The sequence below is a fragment of the Lissotriton helveticus genome, chromosome 4_1 (assembly GCF_964261635.1).
Source record: "Lissotriton helveticus chromosome 4_1, aLisHel1.1, whole genome shotgun sequence".
In the NCBI taxonomy this organism is placed as follows: Eukaryota; Metazoa; Chordata; class Amphibia; order Caudata; family Salamandridae; genus Lissotriton; species Lissotriton helveticus.
In genome coordinates, this window is record NC_136063.1 from 97,369,232 (window position 1) to 97,395,726 (window position 26,495).

General features: G+C 46.0%; 1 protein-coding gene across 1 annotated transcript in view; it reads right to left on the reverse strand.

Annotated features, from left to right (window-relative positions):
• LOC144828391 (uncharacterized) overlaps window positions 1-26,208 on the reverse strand; it is a 99,419-nt gene extending 73,211 nt beyond the window's left edge. Inside the window, exon 1 of the mRNA XM_078686507.1 lies at window positions 26,160-26,208. The gene's annotated coding sequence lies outside the window, so the exon portion shown is untranslated. The remainder of the gene's footprint in view (window positions 1-26,159) is intronic.
• Between the last annotated feature and the right edge of the window lie 287 nt (window positions 26,209-26,495).

The window sequence follows — 26,495 nt, forward strand, 5'->3', positions numbered from 1 at the left end:
ATATACCTAAATGCTCAGTCAGTTATAATTCATCATACATTTAGAATATGAAAAGAAAACAAAAAGAGTCATCACATAAAATTCATCACAATTTAAAAATCTTCACATATCATACTTTTTCTAAAGTGCAGTGCTTTCTTCAGGAACCTTGCTATGCGCCAAGCTACATGTTCGTTCTCCAGAAACTGGAGTCTAACCATAGCCGGACGATATTGTCTTATCCCCTGCTGCTTTAAAAGTGGTAATATTCACACTTTCCTTAACACTATATAGTATTTACAAAACAGAACTAAGTGTATTGTAGACTGGTCAGCCTGCATGTCGCATGGGCACAATTGCAGTGTCCTTGACCAGTCGTTCATTTTTGGAAAGGTTACTAATCTATGAACGATATCCAACCTGAACCATGTTAAGAGCCGCCTGTCAAAGTTGCCTGGTACAAATATTAGATACGATTGCATATCAAAGGAAGTTCAAATTAGCTGGTGTTGTTTTACAGTAAATTTTGAGCACTCTCCCGACATCCTTATCATACCCAGATGCTGAAGACCCTCCGTTCGCAATTTCTTTCTAGGATTTCATACATACTATTGGGGTTGGTAAAATATTCTGTGTGCCCTAGGTCACTCATAAAATTTTGGACATCCCTGACCCAGGGGATTTTTAATGCCCCCTCATGTTTAAGGCAATCTAGGAGTATCTCTCTATTTAACTTAGTTTGCTCTTCTGTTCATATTCTGTGCCATAAGAGGATGGGTTCCAGTTTTATGAGGTCTGAAATATACGGAAGACCCAATTCCTCATGGCAGACAAAAGAAGAGGTGCTAGCTGGAACAGATAGGAGATACCTTAAAATGAATTTTCCACTACTTGAATTGGTTGAGCTACAGTGAAGCCCCATACATTACCGTTGAGGTACATTTTGCCTTATAAATTTGGATAAGCTCTGATTATCCTACCTACTTTTTTAGAGAAGGAGGAAACTGCAGCTGTTGTCTTTCCAAAGGCCATCTTCTTTGTTTGTATTGCTTGTGACCATAAGTCGCTTTGATTGTACATAATACATAGATAGGAGAAGTTCTTAGTTGTAGCTAACTTCTGCCCTCCAACGTACATGCTCCTTGGCCTGTTTTTTTCCCACCACAGTTCATGATATAGGTCTTTGACTTATTAATTGTAAGACCTAAATTCTCCATAAATTCTGTATACCTGTCTAGGGCCCTCTGCAGGCCGATTTGGGTGCTAGACATCAGTACTGCGTCATCCGCATAGAGAAGTGCAGGTACTGATCGACCACCTACTATGGGGAAATCCTGGTTATAGTCAAGGAGTGGTCATTCAAACCCATTAGTGTACAAGTTAAAAAGAAAAGGGGCCAGTACACAGCCTTGCCTTACACCCCTTTTGATTGCGAAGGGGGCTGTGCGCTCGCCCCCTAAACCAAAGCGCACAGTAGCTGATGCAGCTCTGTACAAATACTGTAAAAAATGGGTAATGTGGGAGTCCACTCCTAAGGCTTAAAGTATCTCCCATAGTCTGTCGTGTCTCACCGAATCAAAGGCCGCCGTGAGATCCACGAATGCCTGAAATAGGATGCCCTTTTTTACTCTAACGTATTTCCCCACCAATAAGGCGACAGTTAAACTCTGCTCAATTGTTCCCAATCCCTCGCGGAAGCCATACTGTATGTCTGATATGACCTATCTTCCACGCATGCCTGAAGGCGCTCTAAAAGGACTACCGGCACCCTTTACCAATGAGTCCAGCAGGGATATTGGCCGGTAACAGCTGGGATTGTTACGATCCCATTTGTTTAAATATTGGGACTATTATTGATTCCCCCCAGGTCTTTGGAATTTCTTCCATACAACTAGCATTAAAAACCTGGGTTAATATAGGCCCCCAGAAATCAGTGTTTTCTTTAAATAAGTCCACTGGAACCCCATCGGGCCCGCAGATTTACCTCCCTTACTCGCTGCAATAGCTCTCCCCACCTCATCCATTGTAGTCTTCAAGTTTGTTTTTTCCCGCTTCTCAATTGTTGTAACCATGCAAGTTTCATTAATGGGCTCCAACTCTTCATAAATCTTTGAAAAATGGCTAACCCAGGATACCTCGGGTATAGCGATTTCTATAGAGCCCCCCCCTACTGGTTGTAGGAATGGGGTTTTCACTGCTCTCCAAAATGCGGCGCTATCCTTCTATAATGCCGCATTGTGGAGCGGTTCCCAGGCTTCCTTTCTCAAGGCACATTTTCTCTCATTAAGTACCTGCCTATACTCCTGTCTTGCTTTCTTGATATTATCGGCGCTTCTGTGCTGCCTGTGTATCTTGTTTTTAAGGATGTTGTAGGCGTGCAGCGCTTGTCAAACCAGCCCCGGGGTTTGGTTTTGTTCCGGTGTTGTACCAGCAATGACTCCCTAATCCCGGCTGCTAGTGTCTGAAATGAGGTTAGTATGCTATGTGGTAACGCTGACTCGCTCAGACATGTTTCAATGGAGGATTTATATTTGGTAACTATCTGTTTAGTGACTACTTCAGGATTTACCTTAGACCATCGTAATGAGTAACCATTCATTTTGTCCAGTTTTATCACTCCTATATCTTCTGTGTCGACGGCTGTCCTTTGTGGCCTCTGTGCTGGAAGTCTAATTGTTAAACAGAGGGGGAAATGATCACTCATGGGGTTATTCCCTACACTGAAATCGTATATTCTCGATGCGTAATTACGTGATACAAGAATAAAATCTATAATCGATGATAGACATCTCCCATTAAATGTAGGAGACATAACGCTTGGGTTGGGCAATAGGTCATTTACAAAGCCCAACTCATTATTGACCATGAGGTTATTAAATAATTCCCCCGACCTTGTGTGACAAAAATGTGAGTTACATAAACCTTCTTCGTCACTAAAACCACAAATTCTATTATGCTGATGAGAGCATGGTGAGCAGTTAAAATCCCCCAACATGATTATCATACTATTTTTGGCACCATCAGAGGTGGCCCTTATGAGGTCACTAACAATATTTTTAATCACATTTTCCAACTCAGTTGATGGAATGTTATTATAAAAATTAATCAAAACAATGCTATAGGTCAGATTTATGTGGAGTTTGATCAATTGATAATAGCTATCCCCCAACCCTAATTCTATTTTGACTAGTGGTAATTTATTCGATAGGTATATACACAGACCTCCCATTGCTTTACCCAGCGGCCCCTTTACTGCGGATATGTGTAATGTTTTAAATCCGTTAATGTGTATTGGATCCATCACCCACATTTCCTGCAAACAGAGTATATCAAAATCTAAAATCAAGTCACACCACATTTGATTATTCACATTATTGCACAGCCCTGCGACGTTCCAAGATACAATCTTGCACAGATTGCGATTGTTATTTAACACAGGTCCCCTTCGTTCTGTCGTTGTAGGGGTAGATCTTAACTGTCCCATGGGGGGCGTTATATTCGTTTTGGAGTCATACAATCCGGATATTGGGGGTGGACTACCTGGTCTGTGCATTCCCTTAGGCTGTTCCAGCTCTAATGAGATGAGTGAAAACTTGGGCAGTAATTCTCCAACATCTGTACTACTACCTTTAAGGGGAGTTACCACACCACCCGAACTAGAGGGGCCTTTATCCTGCACCGATTCACAGCTTAATGGGGCCAGTCAGTCGATGTCCTCCAGTGTATTAAAGACATCATAGTGGTTAGGGATTGGAATAGTGTACCTAGTTTGACTCAGCCCGAATGGTCTATCTTCCTCAAACATAAATTGTGGAAATCTATCCGGTTGGTAAAAACCCCCCAGAGGTAAAATACTTATCCTTGATGTATTCATGGTCCCCCCTACCTAGTATGGTACGAACCATATCCTAATACTTATGACTACACAGTCCCCCTCTAGGCAATTTTTAGAATTACCTTCCCAGCCATTCTGCCAGGCCATCTTGAACTCTGCGAATAAAGGATTTAAAATACCTATTCTAGCTGATAATAGATGCAGAGATCTGTTCCTGAGTGTTGACCAATGCTCTGACTTACCTGGTGCCAGTTTGGGAAAATTGGCCAAAATGACAGTGTATGGTTTAACCTCCGGGGGGGGGGGGGAGTTGTAAGTTGTCACGGCATTCTTCATTGCCTCTAGTTGGGTTCTGTTTTCCTGGATCTCTTACCGACTGCGCTCCCTGATTGTATAGACCCCTCTCAGGAAAAGTATATTTTTGTATAATAGGCATTCGTTTACTGCCTCTATTCAAATCTTGTAAAGGCTGTTGTTGATTATTAGTGGGGCGTGTTTCTGTTAGGCGTGGTGGACCAGACCCAGCTGGGGATTCGTTTTATTGTGTGTTTCTTGTTGATACTGTCTAGACACGCCGCAATCCCCCGGGTTTCTACTCTCTTCGTGGTTTAAACTCACAGGGTTACTAGTTAAAGCATCTACTACCTCGCATTGTGGGGGGCTGGGGTTGGATTAGTCGCCCAATATTCCACCTTTGCTAAGGTCTCCTCAATGGCAGATAATTTAAGCATTAATGGGTTCAGGAGGGCTAATATTATTGTTTCTATCTTTTTCCAAAAGTCCAAGGAATCATTTACCTGGCCTAAGGCAGGGGCAGAACGAACAATTTCATTAGGTGTCGTAGAGACATCTGTGCAGACCCCCTCTCCATAGTATTATAAATGTGTCCCGTTGCCTTTGAGAGGGGGAGGTATTTCCTATTAGAGGACTGGGCCTTACTTTTCTTAGCAGGTGGTGCAGAGGCTACTCCATGGCTAGTTTTACCTTTCTGAGCCCTTGTAACTACCTTAGGTCTTGTTGCTCTATCGATCTCTGAGATGCTTTCCACATTCTCTGAGTCAGATCCCAGAGAGTGCTGAACTCTCAATAAGGGTGAGTTGGGTGCAAGATTGGTGCTTTCGGAGGAAGCATTTACACTCATGTGGCAAGGGAGGCAGTTAGGTTCTAAGGAAAGTCTTCGCTCCGTTTGGGCGATTTCGTGGATTAAAATAGACTTTGCCCTTAATAAAAAAGGTGTCTAATGTCCCCACCACGCCCTAACCAATACGCTTACTCATGATCTCCTCCCCCAATTTATTAACAACTGAAACCAATACTGTATGTTCTACAACGATCTCTATAGTGGTCAAGCCCAAAATGGGAGCATAAGAAAAAGGTAGCAATCAGAATCCAGATTTAATACCTTAACGGATCAGTCTTAATCAGGTTCTGCAAGTGTCCTTGGGTCTTCGCCGTTCTTGCAAATGTTAATGCCCTGGCCCAGCCTGGCCTCCTTCGGCCCCGCCATTGGCACGGGCACGCCCGTACATGTCCTGCGCTGCTGGACTCGGAAGCTGCCTGTATGCGCCGGGTGGCGCACGATTCTAGCGCGGCACCTGCCGTAACACCCCCTGGTCTTTGCAGTCCTCGTGGGGTGTGGCTGTATCAGGAGAGAGTTAGTCTACCAATGTGTCACTTTTAACATGGGAAAAGTGACGCAAAAGTGGTGCAATGGGCTTGTAAACCTGCCCCAAAGAGAGTACCCTAAGGTCTAGAGACGACGCACATTAGAGAGAGAACAAGTTCCCTGCAGTTCAGTGAGTGGGCCTGTATCTAGAGCCCAGAGAGGCCAGCATTTCAGAGAGGCAAGAGAGGGAGCCAGTGGCTTACACTTCTGAGAGAGAGAACATGAGCTCTGCTTTCCTAAAGGAAAACCTGTAGCTCAAAGAGGAATCATGCATCCCAGAGAGAAAAGACAGGCTTTTAACACTGAAGCACAACTTGCACCACAAGCGAGAAAGAAACTGGCAGTGGCTCTGTATTGAAAGGAGAGAGAGAGAGAGTGTGTGTGTGTGTGAGAGAGAGGAGAGAGAAAGAGTGCGTGAGAGATAAAAGTGTGTCTGCGAGAGAGATACCACCTTCTGCACACCTTCGGGAGACATTCCAGCTTGGCAAGGGAAGGTGCTCAAAGCAAGAGTCTGTTTGTTTTACAAGGGTACTGAAACAGCACTGCGCAGGGCGGCTCAAAGCAATTGAAAGCGCACTTTTTAGGTCTCGGCCTGCGTAGGCTGCGCTTGCACAGTCTCGCCGGCGAGATCTTACGTTTCTTAGTGTGGGGGCTTAAACCCGCCCCTCTTCTCCATTGGCTGGCTTCCTAAACGGAGGCCAGCCATTGGAGGAGAGGGGCGTCTGTCCATTTAAGCCCCGTCTTTTTGGGATTTGGGGGTGTGTTTTTTAGTTTCTTTCCCTCCTCTTCCCATTGGCTGGAATTTTACATTCCAGCCAATGGGAAGAGGAGAGAAAGAAAAACACGCCCCCGAATCCGAAAATGACGGGGCGTTTCTCTGAGGCATTTCTGCTGGACCTCGGAGAAACATGGTGGTGTGGAGCGCTCCTCTCTTGTTTAGGACTTGTTCTGTATGTAAACGTGAGTTTGAGTACTTTGCCCATGTAACTAGATATTACTGGCTCCATTATAAATGTTGCCACTCGCTTCCCTGTGAGTTTTGTGTAGTTGATAATCTTGTATTGTGCGAAGCTACGGTTATTTGACATTTCGGTTGTTTACGCAAATACATTTAACTGTCGTTCCTTTCTCTATTTATTGGTCCTCCAGGCTCTGCTAAGTGCGTGTATGGCGCAGAGTACATTAGGGTGCTGGGTGCGTGTACAGCGCAAGTGTATTTTCATTTCCGGATGCACATACATTGCTAAGCGCGTGTACGGTACCGAGTGCATGTGCACTAAGTGCTTGTGCAGAGAGGGCATATACACAGGACCGCGATCATGTGCAGTGTCAATCGACTTTTCAGTGCGTAGTAAATGTACAGTGCCCAGCCTACGTACAGCGTTGTGTGCGTGTCTTCAATGCTAAGTGCATGTCACTGCTAATGGGATGTGCAGTGCCTGATACACATGCACAGTGTACAACAGCGCTGAGGGCAAGTGCTGCCCGGTTGCGCTGCTCCTCCCGTGAACTGTCCAGTGTCCAGCGGGGACGTGCCCACGGCTACTCGTGAGGAGCCCTCTGCAGCGCCACGAATATCCCCATTTATTACCCAGCGCCTCTGTACATGCTCCAGGTGCAGAACCGAGTGAATGGAGAGCTCCTCATAATATCAGAAATGCTTTTCTCTGTTCATTTGAGTGGCTTTGTGGAGTGGAGTGACTTGCACTTGAACACGCATCCATGTTTTTAGGTCTCGCCAATCGCTATGCGAGAGATATAGAGAGCTGCTCCAGGAAAGCTTACCAAGCCGCTCGCACACAACCATTCCACCATTTGTGCCTCGCATCACTTCAAAGGCTCCCCACCATCAGACTTGCGCGCTCGCCATGTGCTCCCCCGCGCCCCCACATTCGACTTAAAAGGAAGCCGCTCGCACACCACCATTCCACGATTTGTGCCCATCAGACTTCAAAGGAATGCCTCCCCCGCCACAGCAATGCCGAGAGCTTGTTTGAAACCATTCTTTAAAATGAGCTCTGCGTTCCCACGGAGCCAGCTTGTTTTCTATTCCCTTCTCGGACCCCTCTATTGCTCACCAAAACACCCACGTGTTTGCACTGTCTCACTCACTGATCGCCACCACTCTCGCTTGCTTCCCCCACCCCACCTCTGCTCGTCACCGACTATCTCGCTCTCTTTCCTTAATTTATTTTTTTATTTATAGACTTCCTAGCTATCCATGCACAACATACCAGCAAGCCACTCAATCCGCCTCAGCCCGTTTGTTTCCTGTCAATAGTCCTTAGGGCGGATTTAAAAAGGTGTGTAAACCGGTTTGGCATGGCAGGCTGCAAGAGCCACTGGGGGCCCTGTTACATAGATGACGACACGGGAAAGGCACAGCAGAGAGGCTGTCTTGCAGCTTCCAATTAAAGGAGAGCAAACCTAGTTTACGAGTGTGTACACCCTAGAACGCTGTCCTTTACTTCTTTGTACAAGGTTCTTCATTTAACTGGCCAGATGTACTATCTATCTATCTGTCTATTGAATCTATCTATCTATCTATTGAATCTATTTATCTATCTATTGAATCTATCTATCTATTGAATCTATCTATTGAATCTATCTATCTAATCTATCTATCTAATCTATCTATCTAATCTATCTATCTAATCTATCTATCTAATATATCTAATCTATCTCTCTAATCTATCTTTTAATTGTACTTTTAGTCTTGGGCCAATAACACACACACAACCACACACAACCACGCCCACACAACCACGCACACACAACCACGCACACACAACCACGCACACACACAACCACACACACCCAACCACACACACACACAACCACACCATCAGTGCACACTTTCACCAGGCACAGACACCATCAGTCGTCAGTGCACGCTTTCACCGGCCACAAACACCACCGTCCGTCAGTGCACGCTTTCACCGGGCACAAACACCACCAGCCGTCAGTGCACGCTTCCACCAGGTACACACCACCAGCCGTCAGTGCACGCTTCCACCAGGCACACACACCACCAGCCGTCAGTTCACGCTTCCACCAGGCACACACATCACCAGCCATCAGTGCACACATCAATTGTTAACGCATCCACAATTAACTAGTGTAGCAATCGCAGTATGGCGCACTTTACTTTTAAACATATTCATCTAAAGCGCAGCATGCCACCATTGCCACAAAAATAAATACACATTTTTTGGCCTACAATTTATAGACTTTTGTTGCAATTGGTGTTGCAATATTTAGCAATGCCAATAGCTCAAACTTAATTAATGCGAGAACTATTGCATTGCAAATGCTTGTTTTTGTTTACATTTTGACAATGAGGACATCGCGCATGCCCCCTCCCCTTCTGCCTTGCTGGCGCTTGAACACGCATCCATGTTTTTGTTAACATTTTGACAATTCTTGTATTAAAGGCAAAGCTGCAAACCCGGACTGATGTTTGTTTCCATGTCCAATCACTTAATCTCGCCGTGCCTAAAAACATGAATGTTGCGTACTGGTTTACTGAACTGCTTGTTAACCCACGGGGAGCACTGAGGGCAGCGCCTTGATGCACTGGTGGTCTGAGCGCTGTGTGTTTAACCACAAGGTGCACTGAGCGCAAACACTGGGTGCAGCTAGTGCAGCGTGAGTGACAAATGGGGTGCACTGAGCGCTGCCTGTTAAACACAGGGGGTGCACTGAACGCAGCGTATTTAACACACGGCGTGCACCGAGAGCTGCGTTTTTGACACAGGGAGCTCTGGGCGCTGTGTCTTGAACTCACGAGGTGCACTGAAAGCAAGAGTTTAACACACTGCACGGTGCATGGTTAACACACGGGTGCACTGAGAGTGGCTTACACACACACACACACACGTACTGGCACATCCCTCATGACAGATACAGCACCTGCCAATGCAGGAGGCCCCGGTTCAGCACTGCCTTTCTTTCTAGGTCTTAAGTCTTTCATTACTTAAAGACTTTATAACAGTGGCGACGATCTGTGGAAGGGGACAGATGTATCCTGCTCCTCCCCTTTTGATTGAACTCCGGCAGCAAAAGAAATTGATGATAAACTCAGCCGTTTTCAAGAAGGAAGTAACTCAACTGGTGAACCGGTGAGGTCTTGTTACTATAACTAAACGGCTATTTATGGATGGCTATTTAAGGAACTGTCAAATGATTAATTTTACCTGAAACATCAAATAACGTAATTTAAACGTACTCTGGTATGCTCAACAGCTAAAATACAGCTATAAAATAAATTGGGGTTAATATTCGTTCTTATCAGTGCGTATATAACACAAAGAACAATGAGTTATGGCTGTGGTATTCAACGGAGAAACATGAGTAACTGAATACAATTACCTGGTTAAGGGCGTCACTTGAACTTAGGATCGTGTGGGCAGCAACGGCGGGTCCTTCTGGTTCATCGTTGTACGCATTGGAGTTCTGTCAGCGGCAGAGTGAGTGGCAGTTTGAAAGACTGTGTGAAGCGTTATCACCGTGGGGTCCAGTCTGTGAGAAACGCAAAATAGATTAGGAAGATCAATAAGGTGTTGTGACGATTCCATGCCAGTAAGCAGGAAGTACACCAGCAGCTGTGGAGTGGCACAATAGTCAAAGATTAGTAGTCCAGCCAGCGCGGAAAATCTAATGTGTCACGTTCCGGAGTTTGGTTGATCCCCACTGTATCAACTTCGTGGGATCTATGGAGGTGACGACTTGCTTTCAGTCAGGAAAACGCAAGCAATTAATAAATATATGAGGCTCTTCTCCACGGCGGCAAGCGGAGTCACCCTAGGGCTCTCGACGGATCATTGCACTCGGAAGCATTCAGCGGCTGCGCAGGATGGTTCCAGTCAGGGAACGCCTCCTGTGCCCCAGCCTTCAGGTAGCTGCCTTTCCAAAGGAAAAGGAGAACGTGAGGACAGTGTTGTGCCACCTACCTCATATTCTTGGAAAAGACCAACGGAGATACGCACTCCAAAGCGTGTCTAATAAAATCATTAAAGGAGGGCTTAAAGTTGCGTACGGTAATACGCACACCATATAATTGGCGTATCTTCCACAGCAGAGAGCGGAGACACGCACTCCTATGTGTGTCAAAATATTTTTTTAAAAAGAAGAGAAAAAAACTGCGAATTTATTCACGGTGGCACGCACACCAAATTGCGTGCCTTAACAGCATTCCTAAACTGACAAACGCATCCCTAGTGTGTCAAATTAAAAGTTACGGTTTATCTTTGATTTGGTTACTATATACAACGTGGAATTCAGCAGTCTTTGCACCAGGGTCTTTCCAGTAATGTGTGGTAATTGTTTCTAAATACCAATTTATCTTACAGATTGAATGTACAAACAAATGTTAATCTTTAATTAAGCTTTTCCTTCAAATTGCTACTATAAATCTTTAAAGCATACATGTAATTTTAAGCATTTCTTTGCTACTAAGTGTTGCCAATAAGAACATTATTACAACCAGTTTGAAATTTCTAGGTCATCTTACTTGTTTTAGTTATTATATATTATTATTTTGGGTACTATATCATGGCAGCTGCCAGCATGACACAACCTGCACCATTCTTAAACAAATTTGGGGAGCCCAGCAATGGGAGGAATGGGAAAAGATATTTGAGTCCTATCTTGTGGCATTTGGAGGGGAGAAGTTCAGTGAATTTAGGAAACAACATATTTTGTTGCACAATTTGGGTCCCATATGAAGAAAAGTGTATGAGTCACTCCCAGAACCAAAAGATAACAATGATGATGACGATGTGTACAACATCACACTGGTGAAACTACAAACTAATTTTGGAGATAAAATAAACATAGTTTTAGAGCGAAATAAATTCTTCAGTCGTATTCAAGGAAAACAGGAGAGTGTTTTAACTTATGTAGCTATACTAAGGGGTCTCAGCAAATTGTGTGATTTCAAGGACTTAAATGACTCTTTAATCAGAGACCAGCTGGTACGTTGCACAACAACAAAGAAATTCAGAAGAAACTTTTGCAGAAACAACCAGATATCCAAGAAGCGATTAGATTGCAAAGTTGATTGAACACACCGACATGTGTATCAAAGAAATGAGCAACACTGATAACAAGGTAGCGGAAGTAACCAACATAGAAGAAGAAAATTAAGTATGCAAAATAAAGGGCGATTCTTACAAAACACAGAACAAGAAGGATAATGGACAAAGCCAAGAAGGAAATCTAGAAGGTTCAAAGTTGAAGTGCTTCTGATGTGGAAGTAACAACCACTTAGCAAATGACCCCAATTGTCAAGCAAAATCTACATGGTGCAGCAAGTGTAATAAGAAAGGGCATCTGGCAAGATTGTGTGGATGCTTCCCAAAGAAAACATGGAGCAATAAACCCGGAGAAGAAAAGGCACAAGTGCAGAAAATAATTCTACAAGTCAACGAAGTGGGGGTGGAAAAACAAGAATACCCGGTGTGATGGTAAAACAGCTGGCTTAACACGCCCTCTAGAGTCTTAGCCTTAGACTGCTCGTATCCATGCTACTAGGATAGCTGGTCTATAAGGTTGACTTACAACCAATCATCAATAAGGGTTGTTTGGACTGATATATAGTGATCACTAGAATAGTGAGCACTGCACATCAGGCCAACTTCTCACATTGGTGAGCAGCGGTTGGGATTTGAGCTTGCTGTTGTTTTACCACACATGCCCTAAGAATATCTTGTGAAAGATCACATAAGTACTAAAGGTACATATAACTTAGCTTAGAATACTCTGAGTTCTACTGAACCAGCTGTTGTAGCTCCTAGGGCCTAGCACACCCTAAACTACAACTCTAGCAAGGGATCAGTAGGCAAACATATAGTGTAGGTAAGTGCACCACTTACACCTCACTAGAAAAGCATGTCGACTCAGGGGGACTCTACTGAGACTCCCCTGGTCAGCTTTGACCCTCCACAGGTCACTTCACGATATGCAGCTCTCAATTTTCAGGAGATGAGGCAACTCTGTGTCTCCAGGAAACTGAAGCAGGGGTCTAACCCCACCCTTCCCTTTCTGATAGGTCTCTTAGAGACATATGATGCCAGAAAGCTCTCTCAGTTACATGAGAGCATGCCAGCCTTAGAGGGAACCTCTGGGGATCCAGACCTCCCCAACACTGATTCAGCAGTTGAGGAGGAGGATCAGGAGGTACTCTCTGGGGATGAGGTAGACAAAGGTCTTGAGGTAGTCAGAAGGCTAACTAGGACCAACTTAGACTTACTTGGGCTAGGATCTGGGGGCCCCCCAGTACTAACCCGAAGTGGGCCTAACCTTGGAGTTAGGAGAGATAGATCTCTTTCTAGGGACTCCAATAGATCTCTGCACTCTAATGCCTCTTCTCAGGGGAGAAGGAATCCTCCACAGAGGAGATTCACTTCCCCTCAGAGAAAGGAGCATGAAGCTAGGATGAGACAAGCTGAACTGAGGATTGAAAGGGAAGAAATTGCCCTGGCCAAGGAGAAGCTTGCCCTGGCAAGAGAGCAGCAGATGAGTGGGCTAGCTCCCACTGGTGGCAGCAATCTCCCAAGAGATAGAGAGAAGGGTTTAGATACTAAACACCTGACTAAAATAGTGCCCCCCTTTAAGCAAGGGGATGATATCCAGAAATGGATGGCTGCTCTGGAGAGAGCCTGCACTGTGCAGAACATTCCCCAGAGTCAGTGGGCAGCTATACTGTGGCTCTCCTTTGATGGTAAAGGTAGAGATAAGCTCCTCACTACAAGAGTGGAGGATGCTAACAATTACCAGGTCCTGAAAAATACACTGGTCGATGGGTTTGGTTTAACCACTGAGCAGTACAGGTTGCTGTTCAGAGACACCCAGAAAACTCAGTCTCAGGACTGGTCTGATTTTGTGGATTGTGCCACTAAGGCTTTGGAGGGCTGGTTGCTGGGTAGCAAGGTTACAGATTACACAGGATTGTATAATCTAATGATGAGAGAACAAATTTTGAACAATTGTCAGAACCAGTTGCTGCACCAGCACCTTGTTGATTCAGATCTGACCTCTCCCCAAGAATTGGGAAAGAAGGCAGACAAATGGGTCAGGACAAGGATCAAGCAGAACCAGAACCAGAACCAGGGTGGTCAGAAGAAAGCAGACCAGAAGGGTAATGTTAAGAATGAGCAAAATGACCAGAAGTCTTCACCAGGTCCCCAACAAACCAAAGAGGGTGGGAGTCAGGCTTCCCAGAAGAAGAAGACTCAAGAAGGCCAGTCAAAAAGGTGGTGCCAGTACTGCAAAAGTAAATCTCACTGGTTTAGTGAGTGCACCAAAAGAGGAGGAGGACAAACTCCTGCCACTACAGCTCCTAAAGCAACTGCACCCCCTAGTACAGTCAGTAGTGGTAGTGTCACTCCCAAGGCATTAGTTGGGTTAACCTTGGGTACTGAGGGGTCTGACAACTTAGTTGGCACACTCACTCAGGCTGTCCTTGTCTGTACAGGGGATATGGATATGTCCCCTGAAATAAGTCCCAATACTTTGGGCAAATACAGGCAGACACCTTTGATTAATGGCAAAATGGCTCAGGCCTATAGGGACACTTGTGCCAGTGTCACCATGGTGACACCTAACTTTGTGGACCCTGGACAGATCATGCCAGGTACTGATTTCCTGGTGACCAATGCCAGCAATGTCACTACTAGTCATAGTGTGGCAATTGTAGCTTTCTCCTGGGGTGGAGTGAAGGGACAAAAGAAAGTTGTAGTCAGTTCAGACCTCCCAGTTGATTGTTTGTTGGGCAATGATTTGGAGTCATCACAATGGTCAGAAGTGGAGCAGAGGACTCACATGGAGATGTTAGGCTTGCCAGCACATGTGCTTGCTGTGACTAGGTCACAGGCCAGAAAATGCCCCACTGAACAGGTGCTGGATCCTGAAATGATGGACCAGACACCTCCCAAGAAGAAGAGCAGTAAGGGTAAGGCTTTGCCTTCCCCCTTGCCCCAGGTTGAGGATCAAGTCTCTGAGGAGGCTGATCTAGAAGAGCTGAGGGAAACTGAGCCTAAAGAGCTTGAACTTGATCAAGTTGAGTTTCTGGGCTCAGGGGGACCCTCCAGAGCAGACCTGGGGAAGGAACAGTTGAGCTGCCCTTCCCTTGAACCCCTCAGACAGCAGGCTGCTGCTGAGGCTGCAGGGAATGCCACAGGTGCCCACAGGGTATACTGGGAAGATGGACTCCTGTACTCTGAGTCAAGAGACCCCAAGCCTGGTGCAACCAGGAGGCTGGTCATCCCCTTGTCTCTGAGAGGTTTCCTTCTCACCTTGGCCCATGAGATTCCCCTTGCAGGTCATTTAGGTCAGACAAAGACTTGGGACAGGCTTGTCTCACACTTTCACTGGCCCCATATGAATGAGAATACCAAGGAGTTTTGTCGCTCCTGTGTCACTTGCCAAGCCAGTGGTAAGTCAGGTGGCACAACAAAGGCCCCCCTCATACCACTACCAGTGGTGGGGGTTCCCTTTGAAAGAGTGGGGATTGACATTGTTGGTCCAATGGAACCCCAGACAGCATCAGGACACAAGTTTATACTGGTGGTGGTGGACCATGCCACCAGGTATCCTGAGGCTATTCCCCTTAGGACCACTACAGCCCCTGTAGTGGCAAGAGCCCTAGTTGGAGTGTTCTCCAGAGTGGGTTTCCCTAAGGAGGTCGTTTCTGACAGAGGTACAAACTTCATGTCAGGATATCTGACTGCCATGTGGAAAGAGTGTGGTGTGAACTACAAGTTCACCACACCCTATCATCCACAATGCAATGGGCTTGTTGAGAGATTCAACAGGACCCTGAAAGGGATGATTCATGGACTACCTGAACCTCTTAGGAGAAGATGGGATGTCCTGATCCCCTGCCTCTTGTTTGCTTACAGAGAGGTCCCACAGAAGGGGGTTGGCTACAGCCCTTTTGAGCTTCTGTATGGGCATCCTGTAAGGGGACCCCTGTGTTTGGTGAAGGAAGGATGGGAGAGACCTCTCAAAAAGCCTGCAACCAACATAGTGGACTATGTACTTGGTCTCCGCTCCAGGATGGCTGAGTATATGGAAAAGGCATCTAAAAACCTTGAGGCCAGCCAGGAACTTCAAAAAGCTTGGCATGACCAAAAGGCTGTACTGACTGTGTACCAGCCAGGACAGAAGGTGTGGGTGCTGGAGCCAGTGGCCCCAGCAGCTCTGAAAGACAAATGGTCTGGGCCCCACACCATCATTGAGCAAAAGGGAGAGGTTACCTACTTGGTGGACCTTGGAACTCCCAGGAGCCCTCTCAGAGTGCTCCATGTTAACAGGCTCAAGGCATATGTTGACAGGAAGGACATGAGCTTGCTCATGGCCACAGATGAGGGACAGGAGGAAGAGAGTGACCCTCTCCCAGACCTGCTCACTCAGAATCCTGATGATGGGTCAGTTGATGGTGTTGTCTTTTGTGGCAGCCTCACTGAACATCAGCAACAGGATTGCAGGCAAGTTCTGCAATCCTTTCGACATATGTTCTCCCTGACACCCAGCCAAACTGATTGGTGTACCCATGATGTTGACACTGGAGACAGTCTGCCTGTCAAGAGTAAAATCTACAGGCAGCCTGATCATGTTAGAGACTGCATCAAAACTGAAGTGCAGAAAATGTTGGAACTGGGAGTCATTGAGCCCTCAGATAGCCCTTGGGCTAGCCCAGTAGTTCTAGTGCCAAAGCCTCACACCCAGGGTGGTAAGAGAGAGATGAGGTTTTGCGTAGACTACAGAGGCCTCAATGCAGTCACTAAGACTGATGCCCACCCAATACCAAGAGCAGATGAGCTTATAGATAGATTGGCTTCTGCCAACTTCTTAAGCACATTTGATTTGACAGCTGGGTATTGGCAAATCAGGTTAGCTGAGGAAGCCAAACCTAAGACAGCATTTTCTACCCCTGGAGGGCATTATCAATTTGTGGTAATGCCCTTTGGACTGAAAAATGCACCTGCCACCTTCCAAAGGTTGGTGAATCAAGTCCTCACTGGGCTGGATGACTTCTGTGCAGCTTATCTTGACGATATTGCTGTCTTTAGCTCCACCTGGGAGGATCACCTGGTCCACCTGAGGAAAGTGTTAGAGGCCCTGCAAAAGGCAGGCCTCACTATCAAGGCCACCAAGTGCCAGATAGGGCAGTCACAGGTTGTATACCTGGGCCACCTTGTAGGTGGAGGCCAGGTTCAGCCACTGGAGAGTAAGATACAGGCCATCAAGGACTGGACTCCTCCAATCACCCAGACTCAGGTTCGAGCTTTCTTGGGCCTGACTGGGTACTATAGGAAGTTTGTCAGAAATTATGGGTCCATAGTGACCCCCCTTAATGACCTGACAAGCAAAAAGATGCCAAAGAAAGTTCAGTGGACAGCAAGCTGTCAGAAAGCATTCAATGACCTAAAGCAGGCCATGTGCACAGCACCTATCCTTAAGAGTCCAGATTACTCCAAGCCATTCATTGTCCAAACAGATGCTTCTGAGTTGGGTGTGGGAGCTGTTCTGTCTCAACTGAATTTTGATGGTAATGATCAGCCTATTGCTTTCATTAGTAGGAGGTTGACACCCAGAGAGAAAAATTGGTCAGCTATTGAGAGGGAGGCCTTTGCTGTGGTCTGGGCCCTGAAGAAGCTGAGGGCCTACTTGTTTGGCACTCACTTCACCATTCAGACAGACCATAAGCCCCTCTTGTGGCTAAATCAGATGAAGGGTGAAAACCCCAAACTGCTTAGGTGGTCCATTTCCCTACAGGGGATGGATTTTACAGTGGAGCATAGACCTGGGACTGATCACAGCAATGCTGATGGGCTCTCCAGGTATTTCCACTTAGAGCAAGAAGACTCACCTGGTCAAGGTTAGCTTATTGTCCCAAAGTTTGGGGGGGGGTCATGTAGGAGAGTAGGGTCTGCAATCCTATGATCACCCAGATTTTTGCTTTTTGCTGCACTGGTTTACGACTTTCCCTGGCTGTGGGCTTGCTAATCAGACCCACAGCCTAGCTGTTCTCTCTATCCAAATTGTACCCAGGTACTGAATTGGCACTGGGCCCTCTCCAAGTCCCTGTACCCAGGGCTGAGGTGCACCCAGAAGTCTCCCAGGGGCTGAAGCACGTATTGTGCCACCCCTGGATTGACTAACTAAAACTGACACAACTGGCTGCACGACAGCTGGGGCAAGGTGGTGTACTCACCCTTTGCTTTAGATATAGTATACCTATATCTAACCCTAAAATGGACACACAGATCTCCTATCAGTCACTCCTATGGCAGGCCTTAACAATCCTGAAGGCAGAGTGCTTGGAATCGTGTGAGATGGTGCTCTAGCATGAGCTGAGCCTGTCTGCGGCTTTCGGGATCCATCCCTTAGCCGTTTCCATGATATCGCATACCATATACTCTTAAGTGCATTATAATCCTCGCGGTTATGTGCCAACTCTGGTATCGCTTTATCAAAACATGTCGAGTAAGGTGTCATACGAATTGGAATACTAACCCCTCGCCAATTCTGGCGACGGGGTTAGCATTCCACCCTTCTAGAGGGACACGACATGCCTGTAACCTATAACCCGGTTAAAAGTCAGACAGAGCCTTAGCATCCACAAAATGGATGCTGCCACCGAGACACAAGTCTGCCCTCCTGCTGCTGGGAGTCCTCCCAGAGCAGGACATAAGGACAAAGGGTTTCCTGCCAGGGGCGGTGCCAGCACCGTCCCAGACAGGGTTTTGTGTATTGTAGGTAGGCAGGGCTTTAGAGGAAGGTGACTGCAAGTAGCACCCCGGTGCTCACTGTGCATAGGCCGGCTTGAACCAGTTCCAGGGTCACTCCAGACCCTGTGCTGGGGAAAAGCCCGCCAAGGAAGTGGGTGTAACCACCCCCCTCCTAGTCCCACCCATAGGGCAGGACTTAGTCGCGTGCCAGCCCCTTTTTACAGGATAAAGGTAGAGACTGGCCCCCTTCCAAATCAGATCATCTTTGAATCCTGAAACTACTTTCTGCGAAAGGAACTCAAGACTTCTTCCTAAGATTTCTCCCTTGTGACTAAGGAGTAGTCACCCTGCATCCGCAGGCACCATCTAAGAACACTGCGGTCTGCTGCAAGTCCTTCCTCCGGAATCCGACTGCCCAGCTCGACGAGAACCGGCTTCCCTGGCACCTCTGACCTCTACCCACCTCTACAGCCCAGCTGAGAACCGTGGGTGCGACGAGACCTCAAGGGACCGGCCATCTGCAAGACTGCACGACTTCTTTCCAGCAAGCCCGCCGAGTAATCTACTGGTGAGTGCTTTGGGGTCCGAGAAGCCCCGACTCTGAGCAGCTCCAGCTCCGAAGTGCAGCCCCCCAGCATCTCCACGATCTGCGTGGGGCCCTTCTGCTTTCCGCTGCTCACCGCGTTGTTTGGCTACTAGCCCGTTGGCTTGTGGCCTTCCTGACGACGCCCGACGACATTTCTGTTGCTGGTCTGGTTGCTCCAGACTGGCCCTTGCTCCCTTCCAGAAGAGGAGCACCCTGGACCCTCCTGGTCCACTCAAGACGCCATTTTGAGTCCACCGCGTGGGCTTGAATTAGCCAAGGCTTGTTGCCCAATCCTGGGTAACTTCGACGCCAACGACTTCATCCTTCGTGGGACAGCTCGCACCTCCATCCTGGTCGCCGACAACGCCTCCTGGTCCGAGAGACTGCAGAGCCCAGCAGTGCCCACTCACCTGACTGCGGTGACTTCGCCCGGTGCCATCCTGGTGCCCACTTAATCACTGGCTAGTGATTCAAGAACTTGGTCCCCTCTGCTTTCAGGTTTTCTTCTTCCTTGATCCAGGCTTGGATCCATCGAACTTTTCTTCACTGGTCGCCTGCCAGCAACTTCTTCCTTCCAGGCTCCTGGTCCGGCAACGAGATCCCCGACGTCTTTTCAGACCTATGCAGCTGCAGCCCCTGGGCTAGGTAACTTCGGCACTCCGGTGTCCCAGCATAGCCTCACTACCCAAGGGTCAGGATCCACTGTCGTTTTCTCCCTACCAGGTCGGGTTCGCCCGTGAACACTAACTTTGTGAATTCTAGCTTCCATAGACTTTGTCCCGCATCCCGCGTGAGAGTGCACACTCTGCACCCGAGTCCTCTGGGCCTCCTAGTAGTAATCTAACGATTCCCTAGTCCAGTCCTAGCGATTCCAAAGCCTATTAGAACTGTTACTTACCTGCTAGTAATTCGCATTCCACTTTGAAAGTATATGGTTTTTCGTGCCCCTCGGGCATTTGTGTAACGTGCTAACTTAAAAGTATTTTCGTAAGAGTTTTGTTGTGTGCTTAGCACCCTGTCCTCATAAAGAGTACAGGGTTGTTGTGATTCTAATAAATACATTGTTTATTTTCATAACACTTGTGTGGTGTCCTTTCACTGGGTGTTCAAGGGGTAATGTGATGGTAAAACAGCTGGCTTAACACGCCCTCTAGAGTCTTAGCCTTAGACTGCTCGTATCCATGCTACTAGGATAGCTGGTCTATAAGGTTGACTTACAACCAATCATCAATAAGGGTTGTTTGGACTGATATATAGTGATCACTAGAATAGTGAGCACTGCACATCAGGCCAACTTCTCACACCCGGTATGTGAAGTCAACATTGACGGAAAGAAAATCAAAATCTTTGCGGATTCTTGTTCCCCATTCACCCTCGTGAATTACTCGGATTTCATATCCGTTATGGGTCAAGAACAAAAGAAGCTATCTACAGCAGATATAAACCCAAGTGGATATAATAAGGACCCCATTCCCATGAAGGGAATTCTCAAATCCATAATCTCATTCAAGAACCGCTCCACTGTAGGCAAAGTATACATCGTGGAAAATGGATCTAACTTGTTGGGGTGGCAACACCAAAAAGAATTGGGAATTAAACTAGACCCAAATCACCCTGAGCAGGTATTGTGCACCAACCCGGAAAACAACTACGAGCACATTATCAAAGAATTTGCAGAAGTCTTTTCGTAAAAGCTAGGATTACTCAAGGACTTTCAACATAAAATCCAATTGAAACACAATGCTAAACCTTTAGTGCACAAAACTAGATCGATTCCCCACTTAATGTGGGAACCGTTAAGGAAAGAATTAACCAGACTGCAAGAATAAAACATCATTGAGCCGATGGATTGCACCGAATGGGTAGCCCCCATTGTAATTGCCAAAAAGAACCATAGTCAGGACATTAGAATGCGCATCGATTTGCGAGATTTGAATAACAGCATTCTAGTAGAGAGGCATCCCTTACCCCGCATCCATGAGATGCTAAGCACCATGGGGAAGGCTACTCATTTCAGTGTGCTGGACTACTCCATGGCATATCACCAAGTGGAGCTACATCCAGACTTCAGAAGGCTCACAGCATTCACCACTCCCTTGGGTACCTTCATGTTCTCCAACATGCCGTTCGGGCTAGCATCGGCGGCAGACGTATTTCAGAAAATTATGCAGCGCATCCTTGATGGAATACCTAAAACATTATGCTTCCAGGACGATGTACTAGTCTACGGTGCAAGTGAGGGGGAGCATGACAATATCCTAAGGCAAGTCCTTTCAAAGTTCAAGGAGGCAGGTCTTACACTAAAACAAGAAAAGTGCCAACTGGGTGTGGAGTCTGTGGAATATCTGGAACATTGTATTTCCAGAGATGGGTTTAAACCAAAGTTCTGCCTGGATGAGGCTGTAAAGAAGGCTCCAGCACCCACCAATAAAGAGGAACTCAAATCCTTCGTAGGGTTGGCCGAATATATGGCAAAATACGTAAATCATTTTGCGGAGCTCACTGCTAATCTAAGAGACCTCACTACAAGGAATGTTCCATTCAAATGGTTAGAAGAACACCAACGCATCTTTTCAAAAGTAAAAGAAAGCATAATTTCTGCTCCATATCTGTGTAACTTTGAACATAACAGGAAAACTATCCTCACCACGGATGCAAGTGGGAAAGGATTGGGGGCAACTTTGTCACAAGTGATTGAAGGCAAAGAGAGGATTGTGGCATTTGCCTCACGAACCTTGAGTAAGGCTGAATAGAACTATTCGGTGGTGGAAAGAGAAGCCTTGGCTTGCTTTTGGGGGGTGAAAAACTTCAAATTTTTCTTATGGGGCATACAGTTTTGTATACGCACTGACCACATGCCTTTGGTTATTATGTTCAATCCAAAGAACAACTCCTGTAACAACCCCCGCATAGCAAAATGGTTTTTGGGGTTGGAAGGTTTTTGTTTTAAAATTGAGTATGTACCTGGAACACAAAATGCGGCAGCAGATTTCGTTTCCAGAAGCCCCCTCAATAAAGAAGAACAATTTGATGTAGGTGAATACCCTATCTTTCAAATAGATCTTCAACAATTTCTTCACAAGAATGGTTAGATTACATGAGCACTGATAGCACCATGACACAACTCAAATCGTACACTCTACAGGGGTGGCCTGAGTCTCAAAACCAAATGAACACTGACATAAGAAAGTTCTGGGAAGTACGCAATGAACTTTGTATAGACAAGGGTCTATTATTTAGGAAGGATAGGATAATCCCTCCAGAAGCCATCAGAAGCAAGATTAAAGATCTGGTTCACGAAGGCCACTTAGGTAGGAGCTTGACCAAGGCAAGATTACGGGAACGCTACTGGTTTCCTAACATGGATACTTTAGTGGAGGAGAAGGTCAAGCATTGCCAGGCATGTGCAAATAGTGACAAATCTAAGATACCCAGGAAGGCTCCTATTTCCCCGGTCCCTATACCAAGTAAACCGTGGGAGAAGATCGCTATTGACATAATGGGCCCATTTAATCTTCCAAGAATGATTAAGAAATTTGCTATAGTCCTAGTAGATTACCATTCACACTGGACGGTTGTTAAAACGGTTAACCAAATAACTACTGCAATAGTCATTCAGTTTCTGAGAGATACCTTTGCTACAGAAGGGATCCCAGCATCCATTGTCACTGACAACGGGGTCCAGTTTGTATCTCATAGTATGACAGAATTCCTCAGCATGCTAAACATAAGACACATAACATCACCACTTTACTGTCCCAGGGCAAATGGTTTGGTGGAGAGAATGAACCGCATGGTTAAAGGAGGAATCCAGTTAGCCAGTAGATACAACATTCCTATTGAGCAAGCTCTTCAAGAAATGTTGTGGGCATATCACACCACCCCCAACCAAGTCACCGGAGTCTCCCCATTTTTAGCCTTAAGAGGAAGAAAACCCTGTACCAAATTCTCTCCTAATTGGATTGGTGGAGGATCCCTCATCACCAGAGACATGGGTGTATTTAGTGACAAAATCCACATTCATCAAAACAAATACAAAGAGAGTTATGACTCTAAACATGGTACCAAAAGCCCACAATGGAAAGTAGGCGATTGGGTTTGTATTAAAGATCCCAGGAGTAGCAATCCTGAAAGTAAGTTTTCTAAACCTATGTGCATAACAGCAGTCAGAAGAAACACGGTCATTCTAGATGATGACCAAATGTGGAGTATGTACAGGCTAGTCAAATCATAACAAGAACAAAACAGACAGGTGACCCAAAACTTTTCCAATTTCTCACACCCATCCAATTTTACCCCGACCCAAAGAACACGCAAAACACCTGAATGGCACAAGGACTTTATTTTGTACAAATGAGCCTCAACAAGAAAATTATATACTGAACTGTGACTATAGAAGTTAATTGTTGTGTCTGCATTAAGGGGGGAAGATGTGTTACAATCTATTATGTTTTTCACTTCATCGCATTGTATTGTTAATAGTACACTTTTGGTATGTTCCGTACCCCCTTACTGTCCTTCCACTTGGTACCTTCCGGGGATTCTGAAGGCTGCTTTAGAATGTTCAGGTGAGGGGCTGTACTGCTGGAGAGAGGAGTGGGAAAAATAAAGGCAGTTTCTCTACCTACGTGTTAAGTCTTTCATTACTTAAAGACTTTATAACAGGTACTTCATATACAATATAAAACTAGCATTTCAAATGCAATAGGTTTAAAAGTTCGCACAGGTGCCTGTGAGTCTTGGAATCGAAGTATCCAGCCAACGCGATAATCCATCATCTGTAATGTCTACAACACTTGCTGCCAACAGAGATGGATTACAAAAAGCATTTGGAAAGCCAATAGGCCTTCCTTTCATGTTCTATCCTGAGTTACAATTTGTAAAAATCAACAGTGATGAACAGTGTCGACAGTGTTTGCTTTATCTCCACACGCTGTTGTTTGAATGCATTTGTAATGCTGCAGCTGCACATTTGCTTTGCCATTAACAGAAAGCTAAAAAGCATACAGAGGCACTTTAAAGTATGGAACTGCTTCAGCATTACAAATGTCTTTTAAATATGAACGTGCGCATCGCGCTAAAAGAAATACACATAATTTATGGCTCCCTGCAGCCACGTTGTCAAAACGTATAAGAATTAATTCTACCCATATATTTTCTTTACATTATATGCACTCGATGTCTTTAGCGGGAAGAACGTTAACAAACTTTATTACAGGGATGTTTTAACCTCTTCAGTGCTGCGCGAATTTCGCTGCAGTGCTGAAGGGTCATAAATCACATTGACTCATGACGGAAATGTTCCCTCATCAGCACCGGAGCACCGACGCTGATGACGGAACCGTTCCGTCATGAGCATGGAAGGGGTTAAAATTGCCATTGTTAGCTGAAACACATAACACAAAACCTTCCATGTTGCATTGCTCTTACTGCTTACATCAGCCCCCCCCGCCCCCCCCCTCAAATACCATACTTTAACTCAAAGACAGGTCGCCATATCCTGCAGAGCGATTCCTTCCTTTGAAAAAGTCTACAGACACATTCACACTTTAAACAACTACATTTCGCTACATCCACCTAGACATCTGTAGGTTACTGGCGCCACCTACATTTACATATTAGACGGGATGAAAGGAGCCACCAATTCACAGGATCAACCGTCTGCCATCTTTACAAAAAACAGTGCAAGTACACCTCACTGTTAATGTTGGCGCAACACAAGCCACTGTTCAGGACAGTTCCTCTTTCATGCGACCAGAGACATATCCATGCTCAAAGACATATCCTGTGGCACACGTGCTGTTTCCAGTTTTCGTTTTGTGTAAGTACATCTAAACTTATTAAATGTACCTAGTGTGTCAATGCATCCTTTGTATTATATTTACCATTAACACAACATTTTTTTTTTTTTATTATTATTTAGCCACGGAAGAAAGTTCTTTTCACAACACTTAGTCTAAACCTGTGACTTTGGGAATCATTTGAAGTATACTACCAAACAACTTGTCGTTTTTGTAAGTAGATTGTCGTAATTTTTTGTTACATAATGTGAGTTGTTTACTTAACTTACTTTTTAGGGAAATGCAGTTCTCAGAGCTTTTAATGAGGTATAAAATGTACTGAGTTCTGTCACGCACACCGCAAACCTTTGTGAATCAGGCCTCTAAACTTAATCTAACTGTACTACCAAAGGAGGGGGTTAGATGGGTGTTAAGGTGAGGGAGCTTTACCTACAGGTAAACAATCGGGCCATCCGTCCCTCGTGGGGCGGCATATTTTTATCAGCAGAAAGGAGAGGGATAGTGCTGGTAAGTACTTTCACTGTATTCAGGCACAATAGCTCCCTGAAACCTACAAGAGCAAGTTAAGGCAATGCTGTGCAAAGCCTTGTACCCTCTTCAGCCACTGACGGCGACACACGGCGGTTGTTTTTTATTTACTAATGAGTGCGCATTTCACGCGTTGTGCGTGTGCGTCCAGGCTGGGTACCCTGTTGGATCAGACCCAGGCCGACCTCTGCACTCCTTGTGTGAGAGACAGCACCCCTTGGGCACTAGTGTACATGCAGAGTGGGGGGATGCTGGCAATGACAATGCCATTTATTTATATGTTTTAACCCCTTCTATGCTGGTGACGGAACCACTCCATCACCAGCCACGGGTGGGCTGTGCTAATGACGGAGTGGTTCCGTCACGGCACGGCCGCCGCGCCTGCGCGGCGTTTATTTTGCGCCTGCGCAGCGTGTTCGATTATGCGGGCGGGGCCGTGACGGAACCACTCCGTCATTAGCACAGCCCACCCGTGGCTGGTGACGGAGTGGTTCGGTCACCAGCATGTCGGCGCCGCGCGAGCCCCCCTCCCCCCAGCGCCGCGGCGGAATTACCGCCACGGCCAAGGGGTTAAAAACAAAAATAATGTCATGAGCAATGCCAATAGCTCTAACTTTAACAAGGACGAGACCATTGCATTGTAAATGCTTCTTTTCTTAACTGTTTGTTTATTTTTGCTATTTTATTGAGATCCCAAATAGCGCAGCAGGGACAAGCTCTCTGTGTTGATATTTAGGGGCTTATTTACAAGCCCCTTGCGCCGCATATACGTCATTTTTTCCCATATTAAAAGTGAGGCACCAGTGACGCAAGGGGCTTGTAAATAAGCCCCTCACTTTTGAAATATGCTGTACATGTTAGGAATTTGTGTGATTTTTTTAATTTTTATTTACTCCCAAGATATCCTCAGAATTCAGCCTACATTTAAAGACGTTAACATCTTTACCACTTTGGCAATAGTGTTGCAAAGTAAGCATAGGCTGGTTGGGGGAAGGGTCAGAAGCTGACAGACAAACCAGATACTGACCAGAATCGGCGGCGGCGAAGTTCGTCTTCAACTCTGCGCCCTGTGTCTGAAGCACATTATGGGCAACCGTGTCATGGACATAGAAAGGGGACTCTACTTCTAATAAAAGTGACTGTTCCAAGCTGGCGGCGGACTCGGCTGAAAGTGCTTTCTCTTCCGTGGCGGCCTGCGCCATTGTACTCCTCTCTCCCGGCCGTAACCATTACAGCCTTTCTAGGAGTCTTTTATCAACAGACTGTTTTGCAGCCGTTCATTCAGGCTTCGTTTGTCACTGTCGCTTGTTGGAGTTCTTAATGAAGCCAGCGTGAATTGAGAACAACTTTTGCACACATTTCA